Source organism: Jaculus jaculus, chromosome 16 (genome assembly GCF_020740685.1).
Source record: "Jaculus jaculus isolate mJacJac1 chromosome 16, mJacJac1.mat.Y.cur, whole genome shotgun sequence".
Lineage (NCBI taxonomy): Eukaryota > Metazoa > Chordata > Mammalia > Rodentia > Dipodidae > Jaculus > Jaculus jaculus.
The window spans coordinates 20,300,685-20,316,270 of record NC_059117.1 but is presented as its reverse complement, the minus strand read 5'-3'; the positions used below and the strand labels follow the sequence as shown (position 1 = coordinate 20,316,270).

Sequence of the window (15,586 nt, the reverse complement as noted above, 5' to 3'; positions counted from 1 at the left end):
ATTTCCTGACACCAATCTCACCTGACATAGTACTTGTCTTCTTGCTTCTTGTTTGGTATGTAATCTTCCACACAAAACTAAGTGTTCCAAGCCAGGCATGGTGGCACATGCCTTTATTCCCAGCATGGGGTGGGGGGCAGAATTAGGAGTATCACCATAAGTTCAAGGCCCCCTGACATTACATAGTGAATTCCAGTTATCTTACTGTAAGACCCTACCTAAAAAAAAAAAACACACAAATAAATAAATAAAAAGAAGTCATCAGCAGTGAAAACACTGGAAGCCTCCAGTTTGGCCAGACAGGCCAAATGACTGAACAAGTGCAATAGCGGCATGTGTGCTCTGGGGGAAACCAACTGCTCTCTAGGTGGACTGAAGGCCCGGTACTGAAAACCTAATCAAAAGCCTATGGCAGGGGTGGTCATGAGCCTTATTGGAATACAGCCTGCTCTTGTCTGGATAAATGCACATATTACTCTCACCAAATTGCCCAGAAAGCACTACACTTAATGTTAATATTCATATATTAATGCTAATCTTACTTCTGGTTAGAGAAGCTTCTCTTTTCAGATGGCAATGACCACTGGGATGACCCAAAAGGCAACATAGTGCTGAGAAGAAGGGACACAGGAGTGTCCAGCACTGAAACATCTCACAACCTCCAAGGCTCAGGGTCCACTGCAGAAGAGGCAAAGGAAGGGTCCCACTCCTTGCATAAAACTGCCCGGCCAGAAATTGGCATCAATATCCAAGACCTCACAGTGCCTAGCAATGCCTACAAAGACCCTCATAATAGGAGAAAAAAAAATGATGACATCAAATTAAAAGAGAGACTAATATAGAGAGGGAGGGGATATGATGGAGAACCCAGTTATGAAGGGGAAAGTGGGGAAGGGAAGGGAAATATCATGGCTTGTTGTCTGTAAGTATTGAAGTTGTCGATAATATATATATTATAAAAGAGTAAGTCTTCCATTGCAGAAGAGGGGGCGGAAAGGTTGTGAGAGCCACAGGGTGAGAAGAAATATCTAGAGAAATTGTCCCCCACCCCCGACAGTGACTAACTGCTGCCCTCATAACTCCTCACCCATAACCTCATGATGAATACCACCCCACCGAGGAGGACCCTCGGTGGGAGGATTGGGGGCAGGGAGGAGGAGAAATGGGGCAAACACATCAGCTTAGCACAATAATAAAAATAGTGGAGTGTTCCAGGGCAGCAGGCACTTGGCGTCTTTAGGCATTGCTGCGCCTCCAGTGTCTAGAATACAGCAGCTGCTCAGCACAGTCTCAGTCCGGGCTTGTTGAAAACTTACTTTTCTTGAAATTCAATATAAGAGTAAAACTGCTGGTAAAATTTTGTTTGCAAAGCCCAACTCTATCTGAAATGTAAACATTTGAAAAAAGAAACCCACTTGAGATCATTTTAGAAAGAACAAGTGTAGTTGATAGAAATAATAAAAATTCCTACATCTGTGCTCACTTCAGCATCACCCATACTAAAAATTCATAAATTGCACCTGTTATTCATTTTAGATCACAAGCATTCATTTATCTTTATTAAAATATATGTGCATAGGTACACATTATATAGATAGTATATAAAGGCACAGACGTGAAAGAAATGAGCAGCTCTTTCCCGCAAGGAGTTCATTCCACTGTTGTGTGCAATATAAACCCTTACTGAATTTTCTAGAATTTAATATAGCTCTCCCTAATTGCACTCCCCGCAACAGTTGTTGACAGTCAGCTTGTGCTAAATCAAATTGCTGTTCAGAAGTTTCAAATACAAATATAATCAAAATCTCATTCTTTCACAAGGCTCGCTTCTGCTCTTCTCCACCAACTAACTATGTGACACTAACTATGTGTCCTCCAAGGGGCCATTTTCTCTCATTTCCAACCCTTGATCATCGACTACTTACTCTGCATGGAGTTCTCTGCCTGCCCCCTTCTTGCCTGGTTTCTCCTCCTCAACCTGCTCTTTAAGGTGGCCCTGGTGCCCACACCTGACATGTATGTTCTCTGATACATCATGCAAGAACTCTTGCTGCCTTCATCATGGGGCCCATCACACTGTGTATCCTCTACCACCCCATGCTGTGAGGTGCAGTTCAGACCTGACTTTGAACAGCCGTGGGCTCCTGCCTTGCCCTGTGCCTAACAGATAACCAATGGACAATGAAATTGCAAAATGAAACCCAGAGTGCTTTTCTTCCTGCGTGAAGGCAGACGGTAGGACATTGAAACCACAGCAACCTCTCAATGTGCTTTTAAATTGTGATCCCTCCATACAGTAAACATGAGAATGAAACGGTGGAGGACAACATAGGTCTGGTCTGCTGAGGGCTATCCTGGTCATTTGTGGACGTCTCAGTAGTTTTTAGTGTGTCGTAATTCATCATCTCTTGAGCCTGAGGGAAGGAAACTGGTGGTGGTTGCAAAGTGAATGTAATAGGCGTGTGAGATTTGCCTTTTGCGGTCCCAGGCGAACACAGAGACTCCTACATCAGTGTCACTTCCACTATTTCTCCTTGGCTCAGACTCTGGCAAGCTGGACTGCCTATCTGACCCCTCTGCTGACCCACTGGGTTGGCTCTATGTGAGGTGAACACATGTGCCCTGGTCTGTTCCTTTGGCGACTCACGGTCTCTAGCTCTGCTCCCTGTCTTCGCCACATCTCTTTCTCCTTTTAACCTTATTTCATGCATTTTGGCATACACAGCTTTGTATTGCATAGCACCCCCCCCCCCTCCGCCCCAGAGAAACACGAACATAGTTTACTCAGCCAAATAGTGCACCGATGGAGCCCAAACAAACAACTCTGAAGAGTCTAGCTTGGTGTGCCAATGAATTATCAGTGTTACTTACAAGAGCATGGGGCGGGGCCGTTACTTACAGGAGTGTGGGTCACTCCACAGCAGCTGTATCACTGAAAAGCTCACCCCAGCATGGGTGCTGTCTCATAAATGCTGTGTTTCTGGAGCTTCTTGCCCAACTTGTAGGCAGCTCCAGTGAAGAGTCCCCTGTGGCTTTGAAGAGGGGCTTTGTAAACCTTGTAACTGAGGAACTTCCTGAGCCTACTAAGTTTCATGAGCTTTTCAAGTCTTTCCTCTCCTTGGTCCCCTTCCTCCCTCCAGAACAGAGGCTTCATAAAATCAAATAGCTATACAGCAGTTTATTTAACCAAAGGGATCCTTAATGTCTTTTATTAGACAATTCATTTGGTAACAGGCTGACTTTTATATTAGGAATGAACCTGACATGAAATTTTGCCTTTTACTGTCAGTAATTTCTATGTTCTTTTCCCCTTGCCAAGATAATAGTATAAGCCCACCAAATCAAGATACTAAGTTAGAACTGCTATGTGGATGATCTAATCATCATTTGAAGAAAATTGCTTAGAGATTCAATCTCTACGTGAGACTAGAGAGGATTTCAGCGCAGGTTCGTGACAGCTTGTCTTCATCTGATATCCAGTGTAGGAGATAAAGGTTCTTTTATCTCTGTGAGTTTCAGGGGCTTCTGAAGGGCACATGATGCTGAAGTGATTGAGAATTCTTAGTCACTTCACCCAACACAGCCGTCCTAAACTAAGAGAAGTCCCCATCGGACTGCAGACATCCGCTTACCTGTTTAAGGTCAAGGCCCCAACAAGGTGAAGGTCTGGGTGCTCTTTCCTTTCTTACAGCAAGGGGAAACATTGCCCTTGGACCTAGAAAGGTCCTCAACTCTTGCCACAATGGTAGCCACTCAAATAAAGGATTCTCAATAGGAATGGAGAATGTAGGGTTGGGGACCCCTCTAGAGCCCATACCTGCCTGCCTGGCCCCAAACAGCGCCACTTTGGGTACTAGTAGGCATTTCTGTGGTTGAACTTCTTGAGGAGAAACAAGTCATTTTAAGAACTACGTGTGCATTTTTGGCCACAAAAGGAACAACCATCCATTTTCTTTTTCCCTGTGCATACCTGAGCACTGACTGGGAACCACTAGAAGAGATCTTATATCCTTCCTGGGAATATCCTAGAAAAGCAGAGACCCAAGGACTTCTGGCAACAATAGGAGATACTTATACATGATTCCCAGGAACAGTTTTTAATATTTTCTCTTCTATCTTGCAGGGTTTTACCTCAAGACAGTTCTGTGAGGTGGATATTTTATGGACAGAGAAGCCAAGGTTTAAGCACCTTAAGCCTAAGAATGTGTGGATGTTGTGTGACTGAGCCAAAATATGAAGCCAGATCACCAACTTCCATCTCCACTCTCTTAAATGACAACTTCCTCTGCCTCCCAACTCTTGCCCTGCCATGTCTACTTACGATGCCTGCAGGATGCCAACTTATTTTTGTACAAGCTATGGAATAGAAGGGCTAGATATGTATTTTTTATCAGTATAAAAATATTCCAGGCCCTGTTCTCCAGAGCCCAGACATGTACCAAGGCAGCTTTCCACCCTCTCAACAACCTCTGAATCTCTTTTTTTTTTTAATTTTTTTTTAAACTATTTTATTTATTTATTTGAGAGTGACAGACACAGAGAGAAGGACAGATAGAGGGAGAGAGAGAGAATGGGCGCGCCAGGGCTTCCAGCCTCTGCAAACGAACTCCAGACGCATGAGCCCCCTTGTGCATCTGGCTAACGTGGGACCTGGGGAACTGAGCCTCGAACCGGGGTCCTTAGGCTTCACAGGCAAGCGCTTAACCGCTAAGCCATCTCTCCAGCCCCTGAATCTCTTTTTGCACTCCTACCGTTAGATGCAATAGGATAGTATTTGTTCTCCAGGCTTCACTAGAGAGGTGCATACATAAAATTAGAAAGATAGCAAGACAAAGGAAGCCTGGGCTCAATGCTATGTCAAAGTACACTGTTAGATTCCTAGCCACAAATATATATATATTTTTTTAATGGTTCCAAGGCCTACAGAGGAAATTCAAAGGGTCCCCAACTGGCATGGTGGAGTAAGGTGGCATCTCTTTATTCAATCAAAATCCACAGACACTTGAACTAAAGCACAAGCAGATCAAAAATGGGGTGAGGGCTGGAGAGATGGCTTAGCAGTTAAGACACTTGCTTGCAAAGCCAAAGGACCAAGTTTAATTCCCCAGTACCCATGATGGTGTGTCTGGAATTCATTTGCAGTGCCTGGAGGCCCTGAGGCGTATATCTCTCTCCCTCTCTCTCTCTCTCCCTCTCCCTCTCCCTCAAATAAATAAATAGAAAATTAAAAAGTTAAGAAAAACAAGGCCAATAGATTCCTTTCAGATCCACTGAGGGGTGAAGGCAAAAAGGTGTACCAGAAAAGTTCAGGACCTTGGCTACCATGAAGAAAGTAGAGTGGAGCTAGGAAGATGGTTCAGCGGTTAAAGGTACTTACGGAGCCTCCTGGTCAGGGTTTAATTCCCCCACTATCCATGTAAAACCAGATACAAAAAGTGTGTATGCACCTGGAGTTTTTCTCCACTGGCGAGGAGCCCTGGTATGCCCATATTCACACACACTCTCTCATAATTAATTAACAAAAAAATTTCAAGCTTTATCTTTCTTCGCTTTATTTGTGTTAGATTGTGCAATAACAGAAATTACTTGCTGGTCCTGTTACGTTCTAAGTGCTTTGTTGAGAATATGTGATCTTGGGGCTGGAGAGATGGCTTAGTGGTTAAGATGCTTGCCAATAAAGCCAAAGGACTCAGGGTTAATCCCACAGTACCCACCTAAGCCAGATGAACACGGTGACACATGCATCTGGAGTTCATTTGCAGTGACTGGAGGCCCTGGTACACCCATTCTCTGACCCCTCTCTCCTTCTGTCTCTCTCCTTTCAAATAAATAAATAATATTTTTTAAAAGAATATGTAGGACTGGAGAGATGGCTTGGTGGTTAAGGAACATGCCTGCGAAGCCTAAGGACCCCGGTTCGATTTTCTAGGTCCCACGTAAGCCAGATGCACATGGTGGTTCATGCGTCTGGAGCTCATTTGCAGTGACTAGAGGCCCCGGCGCACCCATTCTCTCTCTCTCTCTCCCTCCCCCCCGTCTCTCTCTCTCTCTCTCTCTCTCTCTCACACACACATCTCTAATAATAAGTAAAAATAAATCTTTTTTAAAAAAAAAAAAAAGAATATGTGACCTTCTTTCCTGTTTGTTTTTTTCCGAAAAGATTGTAACCCAGCCCCTTATTTTTTTTTAATTATTTATTTATTTGAGAGCGACAGACACAGAGAGAAACACAGATAGAGGGAGAGAGAGAGAATGGGCAAGCCAGGGCTTCCAGCCTCTGCAAACGAACTCCAGACGCGTGCGCCCACTTGTGCATCTGGCTAACGTGGGACCTGGGGAACCGAGCCTCGAACCGGGGTCCTTAGGCTTCACAGGCAAGCGCTTAACCGCTAAGCCATCTCTCCAGCCCACCCAGCCCCTTATTGCGACTCGAGTGTTCTTGGCATAGAGGAAGTCTCCCCCTCCCGAGTTGGATGTCTTATGTGTTTCTTTCCCAAAGCTGGTGTCAAGACTGAGACCCAGGAACACTAGCCGGAGCCCACCCACTGCGCGGGGCTGATAGGGTTGGTGAAGATAATCACAAAAGCCAAAATGGTGATGGATTTCCACATTTCAGTGATGACAAAACAGCTCAGGGGACCAAAATAAACAACTGTCATGAAGCTAAGGCTCCGACCCAGAGCACTGGTCAGACCAAAATGCAGGGTGCTATAGATAATGGCCAGGTACATTTCTGCAAAGCTCAAGAAATTGCAGAGCTCCCCAGTGAATCGAAACCCAGCTCCCAGCAGAGATTTGGACCAAAGATCAATGTTCAATATCACATACTTGGAGCCTGTTTAGTAAGGAGCTCACACGTGGTCTTGGAAGACACCTGTCAGTCTGTTGCAGTCAGCTTCTCCTTACTGGGACAAATGCCTGACCAAAAAGCAGCTTAGAGGAGGAGAGGAGTTTATTCCAGGCTTACAAATTCCAGGGGGACACCATCGGTGGTGGAAGGAGCTGGCTCACTTCCATGAGTCTGAGCAGAGAAACACCACCAACAGCTAGCACCACGAACATCCAAAGCTCCAGAACTGCTCTCTGCACACCTGAGGGCTAGATTCAAGGTCTGCCCAGAACACACCTTAGGGCTGGATCCCAACATCTGATCCTCAGTGACATACCTCTTCCCCAGTGAGGCTCTGCCCACTGGAGACTCAAGATCCAAGCCGGAGTCTGTGGGGCCACACATTTAAACCACTCCATAGTCCACCCAGTGTAAGAGACAAGAGCAAAAGTAGCTTTCCAAAGCCAACTTTGTGTTCGTCTGTCCCAACTACTGTCAGGCTTGTACATGACCAGGGCCACTCCAGCCCCAATTCGCAACAGACACAGGTACTTGGCTAGTGGCTGCTTCTTCAAGAGGGTCTCTCCATGGAGCCTGACTGGAATTGGCTTGCGGGATTTACCAAGGACCTGGGTTGGTTAGTTGACAAGGTGGAGTGCTGAGTTGCTAGAGATCATGGCACCCACACAGGAGATAGAATGGGTGGCATAGAGCCAGATCCAAGGATGAGTCACCCTGGCAGTGCCAAAACACTGGGCCTGGAGAGATGGCTTACTGTTTAAGGCACTTGCCTGCAAAGCCAAAGAACCCAGGTTTGATTCTCCAGGATCCACATAAGCCAGATGCATAAGGTGGTGCATGCAGCTGGAGTTTGTTTGCAGTGGCTAGAGGCCCTGGTGTGCCCATTCTCTCTCTCTCTCTCTCTCTTTCTCCATATACATCTGCCTCTCTTCTCTCTCTCTCAAATAATAATAATAGTAATGATAATAATAATAAACTGGATCAAGATTGATTACACACTAGATGAATACCAAAGGTAAGGCAAAGGTTAACGTATCCTGTCTGGCTCTCTCCCCACACAGGCCCCTTTTCCTGCAGGATTCCATAGTAAGATATAGCCAAAAAAGACACCCAAGGAGCAGAGGGGCAGGGGCATCCGGTCAGACACCGGGAATCTGTTAGCAGCCATGAGGTAACAGGATGAGAAGACCAGAGACTTGCCAACAAGCCTTTTCTTAAAAATTTTTTTTTTATGACAGAGAGAGAATTGGCATGCCAGCGATTCCAGCCATTGCAATCGATCTCCAGACACGTGTGCCACCTTGTGTGCTTATAAAACCTTGTACACCTGCATCGCCTTGTGTGTTTGGCTTATGTGGGACCTGGAGAGTAAAACATGGGTCCTCAGTCTTGGCAGGCGAGCACCTTAACTGCTAAGCCATCTCTCCAGCACCCTCCCACCCACAAAAACATCTTTTTTCAAAAAAAAAGGAAAGTTAAATGATCAGCAGAGGATCCTAGACAAGCTGGAGAGGTAGAAACTGGCTTGGGAGTAGAAAAAGAAAGAATGTAGAAGAATAAGAACACAGGATAATTTTCATCTGCTTTGGGTCTTTTCTTAGACCGTCTTTTGAGGTTGGTAGTGAGATGTTTAGGAGCAAGGAAGACATTATTTTATGATTCCATTATAATTATACATCTGTTTTTTCAAAAAGGTGTTCTTGATTTTTAAAAAATTTTTGTTTATTTTTATTTATTTATTTGTGAGTGACAGACAGAGAAAGAGGTAGCGAGGGAGAGAGAATGTGTATACCAGGGCCTCCAGCCAGTGCAAACAAACTCCAGATGCATGCACTACTTTGTGCATCTGGCTTGCATTGGCCCTGGGGAATCAAGCCTCAAACCAAGGTCCTTAGGCTTCACAGGCAAGTGCTTAACCACTAAGCCATCTCTCCAGCCCTGTTATTGATTTTTAAAATTCCACAAGATTCTGGGAACCTCCAAAATAATCTCAAAATTGCAATATTTCAGCATCTAAATGATGCTTCCCAAACTGCCTCTCCCATCTAGAAGCATTATAGGACTCTATGTGTGCAAGCTGACTTGGCAATATGTTTTTTTTTGAGGGGGGGGAGGGATGGGTTGAGGTAGGGTCTCTTTGTAGCCCAAGCTGACCTGGAATTCACTCAATAATCTCAGGGTAGCCTTGAACTCATAGTTATCCTCCTACCTCTGCCTCCCAAGTGCTGGGATTAAAGGCGTGCCCCACCATGCTCAGCTGGCAACAGGTTTTTTGGGGTTATTTTGTTGTTGTTTTGTTTTGTTTTGTTTGTTTGTTTTTTGTTTTTTGTTTTTCGAGGTAGGGTCTCACTCTAGCCCAGGCTGACCTGGAATTCACTATGGAGTCTCAGGGTGGCCTCGAACTCATGGCGATCCTCCTACCTCGGCCTCCTGAGTGCTGGGATTAAAGGCGTGCACCACCATGCCCGGCTTGGCAACAGGTTTTGAAAATGATTCCCAGAACTGTTTGTAGATACCATGAGCTCACTTACTCAACACACATATGTTAAGCGCCCAGCTATGCCAGGCTAACACCTGTTCCCGACAGGGCAGTAAGAAAGCGGTCTGTGGGAGTACCTGTCTTTGATCCCAATATGCAACAGCCAGGATGTCACCACTCCCCAGCGTTTTGCCTGTGAAGGCACGCCACTCTCATGAAGTTCTGTGAGCTTCTTATTTTCCCCAAGACATCAAATCCAGATTCGGCCAACCAGACCAGAGAACCTGGCTCCATAGAAACCCTTGCCAAATTTCACTATCAGATGCTGTGATCAGAGTTTCTCAAAGTAAGTTCCCAGAAAGATCTCACAAGGAAGCAAAGCAGGGGGAAAGTCAAACCGTGTGGTAGTGGCGGATATGGCGAGGAGGGACTCCAGAGGGAGACACAAGAAACATCGTAAGCAAATAAGGTAGTCACTTTGAGGAGATCCCATTTGTGGAAAAGGGAAGACCAGATGCTTCTCTCTGTGTTCTCTCTCTTGTGGCTTTGCTGCTTATAGCAATGAAAATAATCTTTGATTTCCTCTCCCTATATCTTCGTTACTCGTTACTTCTGCTCCATTCTGTCCTCTTGGGGCTTATGACTGCTCTTAGTTAGAATCCTCTTTTCCCACCAAAGATAGGGTGCCTTTGCTCTTTGTGATTCTGCACAAAGGGAACTTTTACTAACCACAACCTACTTGTTTGAGGACTTGGTGTCTCCACTAGCATTGCAATAGGTCCTAGCTTCGCTCTCTGAAGGTCTCATCTTCTCTAGCATAGCTGGGAATGAGGATCTCTCAAGACACTTGCCTCATTCATCTGCAATCCCTCCTGTGCCTCCAACATTCACCCTGTTTCTATCTCCGGCTCCTACCCAGACCCTGTCCACGTTCTTTTCAGCCCCTCCTGGAGCAGTCCTACAAACTAGCATGTGATCAACAGGACCTGCAATGCCGACCACAAAGCTAAGTCTAAGCTTTCACGAGCAAGAAGAATTTAATCAAATCCAGGCATGATGGCTCATGCCTATAGTCTTAGCACTCAGGAGGCTAAAATAGGAGGATTGCCAATAGCTTTGGACCAGCCTGGGCTCCACAGCGAGTTCTGGGTCATCCTGGGCTACAGTGAGTCCCTGTCTCCAAAATAGATAAAAAATAATTTAATAAAGATTTAGGAATGAAAGACAGGAATTAAAACTCAGATACTAGGGCTAGAGAGATGGCTTAGCAGTTAAGTCATTTGCCTGCAAGGTCAAAAGATCCTGGTTTGATTCTCCAGGACTCACGTAAGCCAGTTACACAAAGGGGGGTGGGGGGCACATGCGTCTGGAATTTGTTTGCAGTGGCTGGAGGCCCTGGTGCGCCCATTCTCTCTCTCTCTCACTTCTTTTTCTCAAATATATAAGTGTGTGTGTGTGTGTGTATCTCAGATCCTAGACATGACGACTCATGAAGTTCACAGATTAAACGTCTCCATGTGTAACCATAAATGGGCACCATGCAACCAAACCTGCAGCCCACTTCACAGGTTCTAGTCTCTGTATTTCTTTCTCGGTGGGATGGAGGAAAGATGGGGAAAGGAGGAAGGAATAGGAGGGGAGAAAAAGAGAGAGGCCTCCAATACTTATCACAGAGCTGGAGAGATGGCTCAGCAGTTAAGGGACTTGCCTGCAAAGCCTAAGGACCTAGGTTTGATTCCCCAGGACCCATGTAAGCCAGATACACAAGGTGGCACATGTGTCTGAAGTTTGTTTATCGTGACTAGAGGCCCTGACACACCCATTCTCTCTATCTGCCTCTCTCTCTCTCTCTCTCTCTCTCTCTCTCTCTCTCTCTCTCTCTGTCTCTACAGTCCTTGCCTTCAAGTCCTGTCTTAATATTCCTCAAGTCCTCCCTGTTTCTTGTGTTGCAATATGATTGACAGTCAAATGTCTTCACCATTCAGACGTTAGTCTAATGAACTAAACACTAAACAAAACATGAGCCCAATTCCAAAGTCTGTGTCAGTAAGTCCAGAGTGTTAGAGAGGAAGGCTCCAAACCAGTGCATTTGTGGGTCTTGAGCTGCCCAGTTTCCTCTTACCGCTCCCGTCTAGACAGTTGGCCAAGGCCCCTCTCCAGCCCTAAAACCATCCAGCTTCCTTTCCCTCCCACAAGAACATCCACAGTCTCATACTTCGCAAAAAGCTTTCTTAAAGATGAAACCGTTTCCTATGGGAAACACATCCAGCTGCTTTGTGACTGTACGCGACTTCCGAGTCCTTTGGAAAGGTGGAGTCCGAATTTATGCCTCTGGGAATATTGGTGTTCCTTTAACAACCAAATATCCATGGTAGCACCTTCCCAGAACAAAGAATTATTTACCCCAGAGGACAATAGTTGTCCCGTTGTGTATAAATACATCAAACAAGGAAAGTTTTCAAAGTGTGGGTCTTTTATTTTTATTTATTTATTTTTTTTATTTCCCAAGATTTCAAAGATTCCCAAGACAAATCCTTTGTCGGGAATCAAGATCAAAGACTTAAATCTTTCCTTTTCTCCCGGGGCCCTGTGGGGAGGTTGTTTCCTGAGCATATGGTTGAGTGGACAGTCTGCTTCATGTTTTGTCAGTGGAATTACAGAAATTAGTAATGGGGAGTCCTGGAGAGCTCAAGGAGGGAGTCCCTCGGTGGGCATTTTGGTAGCAGCAGGGCCCTGGTATAAAAACAGGTGCTGTGGCTTAAGGTAAGGGGGCCCCAATTTTAGTCCCACCTCCCTGGGGGCTTTAGAAAACTGTCATCCCCTCAGATCCATTTCTCTTTAGGTCAGTCCGTGTGGCTGCTTATGTGGAGCAGGTAAGACGCAGTTAGTGTGACTGCTCCTGTCCTTCCTTTTAGGTTCTTTAATCTGCCATAATCTCCTCTCTGCAAAGCGTCTCGCCTCCCGCCAAAGGAACCTTAGAGTTTCTCTGACCTGACCTCGCCATTCCTTCAGATAAAGAAATGGAGGCAGGGCCAGAAGTAAACCTGTGCCATATAGGCTGCCTCGTGGGATCACCATGGTGCTGAGTCAAACCAACAAGCCTCCTGGATTTTTTTTTTTATTTATTTGAGAGTTACAGAGAGAGAGAGAGAAAGAGGCAGATAGAGAGAGAGAAAATAGGCGCGCCAGGGCCTCCAGCCACTGCAAACAAACTCCAGATGCGTGCACCCCCTTGTGCATCTGGCTAACGTGGGTCCTGGGGAATCAAGCCTTGAGCCGGGGTCCTTAGGCTTCACAGGCAAGCGCTTAACTGCTAAGCCATCTCTCCAGCCCCCTCCTGGGTTCTTATCAGACTTTTTTCCCCACATAGCAAAGTGATCAAGATATGAAATCCTGGGTTGGCCTGATGGCTTAGCAGTTAAGGCACTTACCTAAGAAGTCTAAGGGCTCATGTTCAACTCTCCAGGTCCCACATAAGCCAGACACACAGTGATGCAAGCACGCAAGGTCATGCATACGTGAATGAGGGCACACATGTCTGGCACTCAATTGCAGTGGCTAAAGCCAGTCTGTTGGGCTTGCCTCAAAAAACAAACAAACAAAAAAAAAAAAAAAAACATATGGAATCCTATAGGTTTTGTCAGTCAAAACGCAATTCCTAAATGATCCCTGTATTCTAAGACCTGTGCTACGTGCTGACAACTGTCTAGCTCAGTCAGGTGTTTTGACAAAGATGAGGATATCTCAGCACTCTGAAAGGACACTCAACACTTTAGGAGCACCCAATGAAGCAACTCACCAAGCTGAAAAAAACCACATGCACATCTGCATTGACTATAGCCAGGGAGCTTTCTGGAAGGAGTAACCTGCTTGAGGGATGTTCCAGAATTGCCTGCTTGCTCAGCTAAGATGGAGGAAGAACGCTGGGAATTGGGTAAGGACCTCTGCTCTGAATCTCTGGAGTACTCATTAGCGCAGGGGCCGTCCTCCCCAGAGGGGACTAGGTGTGTCAACCTGGTGACCCACACCAAGGCACTGCGCCCAGCCTGAGGATAAGGCTGACGATGTCCCTGATGCAAAAAACCTGTTTGTACAGTTCTGGTAGGGCAGCGTCTCCTGTTAGCAGCTGCCAGCCAGGGTTTAGTTAGGTGACAGTGCATTTTCTAAACCAAGACTTGACACCAGGAGTCAGGCAAGTAAGAACATCTGAGTGCCTATGGCAGAAGGAGGGCCCCTGAGAATCTGCATACAATTTCTTGGGAAGTTTGCCCTCTGTCTGAGGAGAGTGGAGATAGGAGCCTTGGCAGGGGAAGACCAGGGAGCTACGCAGATCAGACCACAAGCCAGCTGATGCCTGCTGAAGGGACTCTGTCCCACCATTTCTCTGGCTCAGCCAAGCTATAAACCATTTGGCCTCCAAGGACTCTGTGTGTGTGTGTGTGTGTGTGTGTGTGTGCATGTGTGTGTGGAAAAGAGGTTTATTTTGGCTTATGGGCTCGAGGGGAAGCTCCACAATGGCAGGAAAAACGATGGCATGAGCAGAGGGTGGACATCACCCCCTGGCCAACATATGGTGGCCAACAGGAACAGGATATATTGGGTATAACACCCATAAGGCCACCCACAACAATACACTGCCTCCACAAGGTGTTAAGTCTCAAATCTCCATCAGCTGGGATCCTAGCATCCAGAACACCTAAGTTTATGGGGGTCACCTGAATCAAACCACCACAATAACCAATTCATGGTAAAAGCTTGTGCCAGAAAATTCTAGTACAGTCTTCCAGCAGTGCCGCCAAGGACTTTTTGATCCTTGATAATTACTTCAGTCGAGTTCCAGGGTGCCTATATGCACCACCCACTAAAATGGGTTCTAGAATGCAGGCCAGCTGGGAAAAAAAAGATACAATAAATACATCATGGTGACATTCAGAACAGAGCAATTGGTACTAGAGAGAGGGCACAGCTGTTAAGGTCTAATGACCACCGTTCAACTTCCCAGTACCCATGTAAAGCCAGATGCACAAAGTGGCGCATGCATCTGGAGTTTGTTTACAGTGCCTCAAGGCCCTGGCATGCCCATTCTCTCTCAGCTCTTTCTGCTTGCAAATAAATAAATAAAATATTTACCAAAAACAACAACAACAACAATTTGGGCTGGAGAGATGGTTTACCGGTTAAGGTGCTTGCTTGTGAATCTTAAGGACTCCTGGTTTACTCTCTCGGTCCCATGTAAGCCAGACACACAGTGATACAAGCACGCAATATCACACACATGCACAAGGGGGGCTCATGTGTCTGGAGTTCAATTGCAGTGAATGGAAGTCCTGGCATACCCATGCTCTTTCTCTCTCATTCTCTCTCTCTCTCTCTCTCTCTCTCTCTCTCTCTCTTACATAAAAAAAAAAACAGCAATTAACTACACAGGCTCCAAAGACAGTTTGCCTGGGTTTTAACTCTGACTCCACTTTGTGAAGAGCTGATAAGTGTCTGTGTTTCAGGCCTCTCATCTGGGGATAATGGAGAGAATAGAGGCAACTGACTCATGATATTGTTGAGGGTTAAGTGGATAAATGCATGTCAAATGTATGGTCCACAAGAAGTAATTATGTCAGTTTACTACAAAATATGATATAATCCCTGGTTCCCAAATTCTCTACAATCTCCACCATTGTAAAGAAACCAGACATGAAGCAGCAGGAAAAAAAAAAAAAGGTAATCTGTAACTTCTGCTCTGTGATCAATGAAAATGAGTACTGAATCCATTGTCGATTGTCTCTGAATGAAGTCTGCCTGTATAAAGGGCTGTTGGTCAGGAAGCAAGGTGACAGGGTACTTGAGAGTGTGGGCATGAGTCAGATGGCATAATGCTTGGATTGTGCTCCCAATAATCACCAGCTGTGAGATATGGGGGCACGGAGGAATGCCAAGTTATGGTGACTTTATGTTCTGCTCGCATGGACCGTGGGTGCAGCCTGTCCACACTACTCCATTGCAGATAGATATTTGGTCACACATTATTCTAGGTTGGAGTGAGAGTACTTTTGGATAAGGCAAACATTTAAGTTAGTGAAATGATCAAAGCAAATGGATAGGCTGCATCCAGTCAGTTGAAGGACTAGAACTAGAAAAGACTAGAACTAGACTATAACAAGAAAGCTGGTTAATGGAGAATTTGTGCCTTCTGCTTGCCTGTGTTCAAGCCAGAACGTTGACTTTTGTCTGGCCTTTGGTCTTACACAAGCATCAGCTCTGAG

The 15,586-nt window shown here is 45.6% G+C and overlaps 1 pseudogene; it reads right to left on the bottom strand.

Annotated features, from left to right (window-relative positions):
• The window catches only part of LOC101596580, a 65,735-nt pseudogene extending 50,388 nt beyond the window's left edge, over window positions 1–15,347 (bottom strand).
• Between the last annotated feature and the right edge of the window lie 239 nt (window positions 15,348–15,586).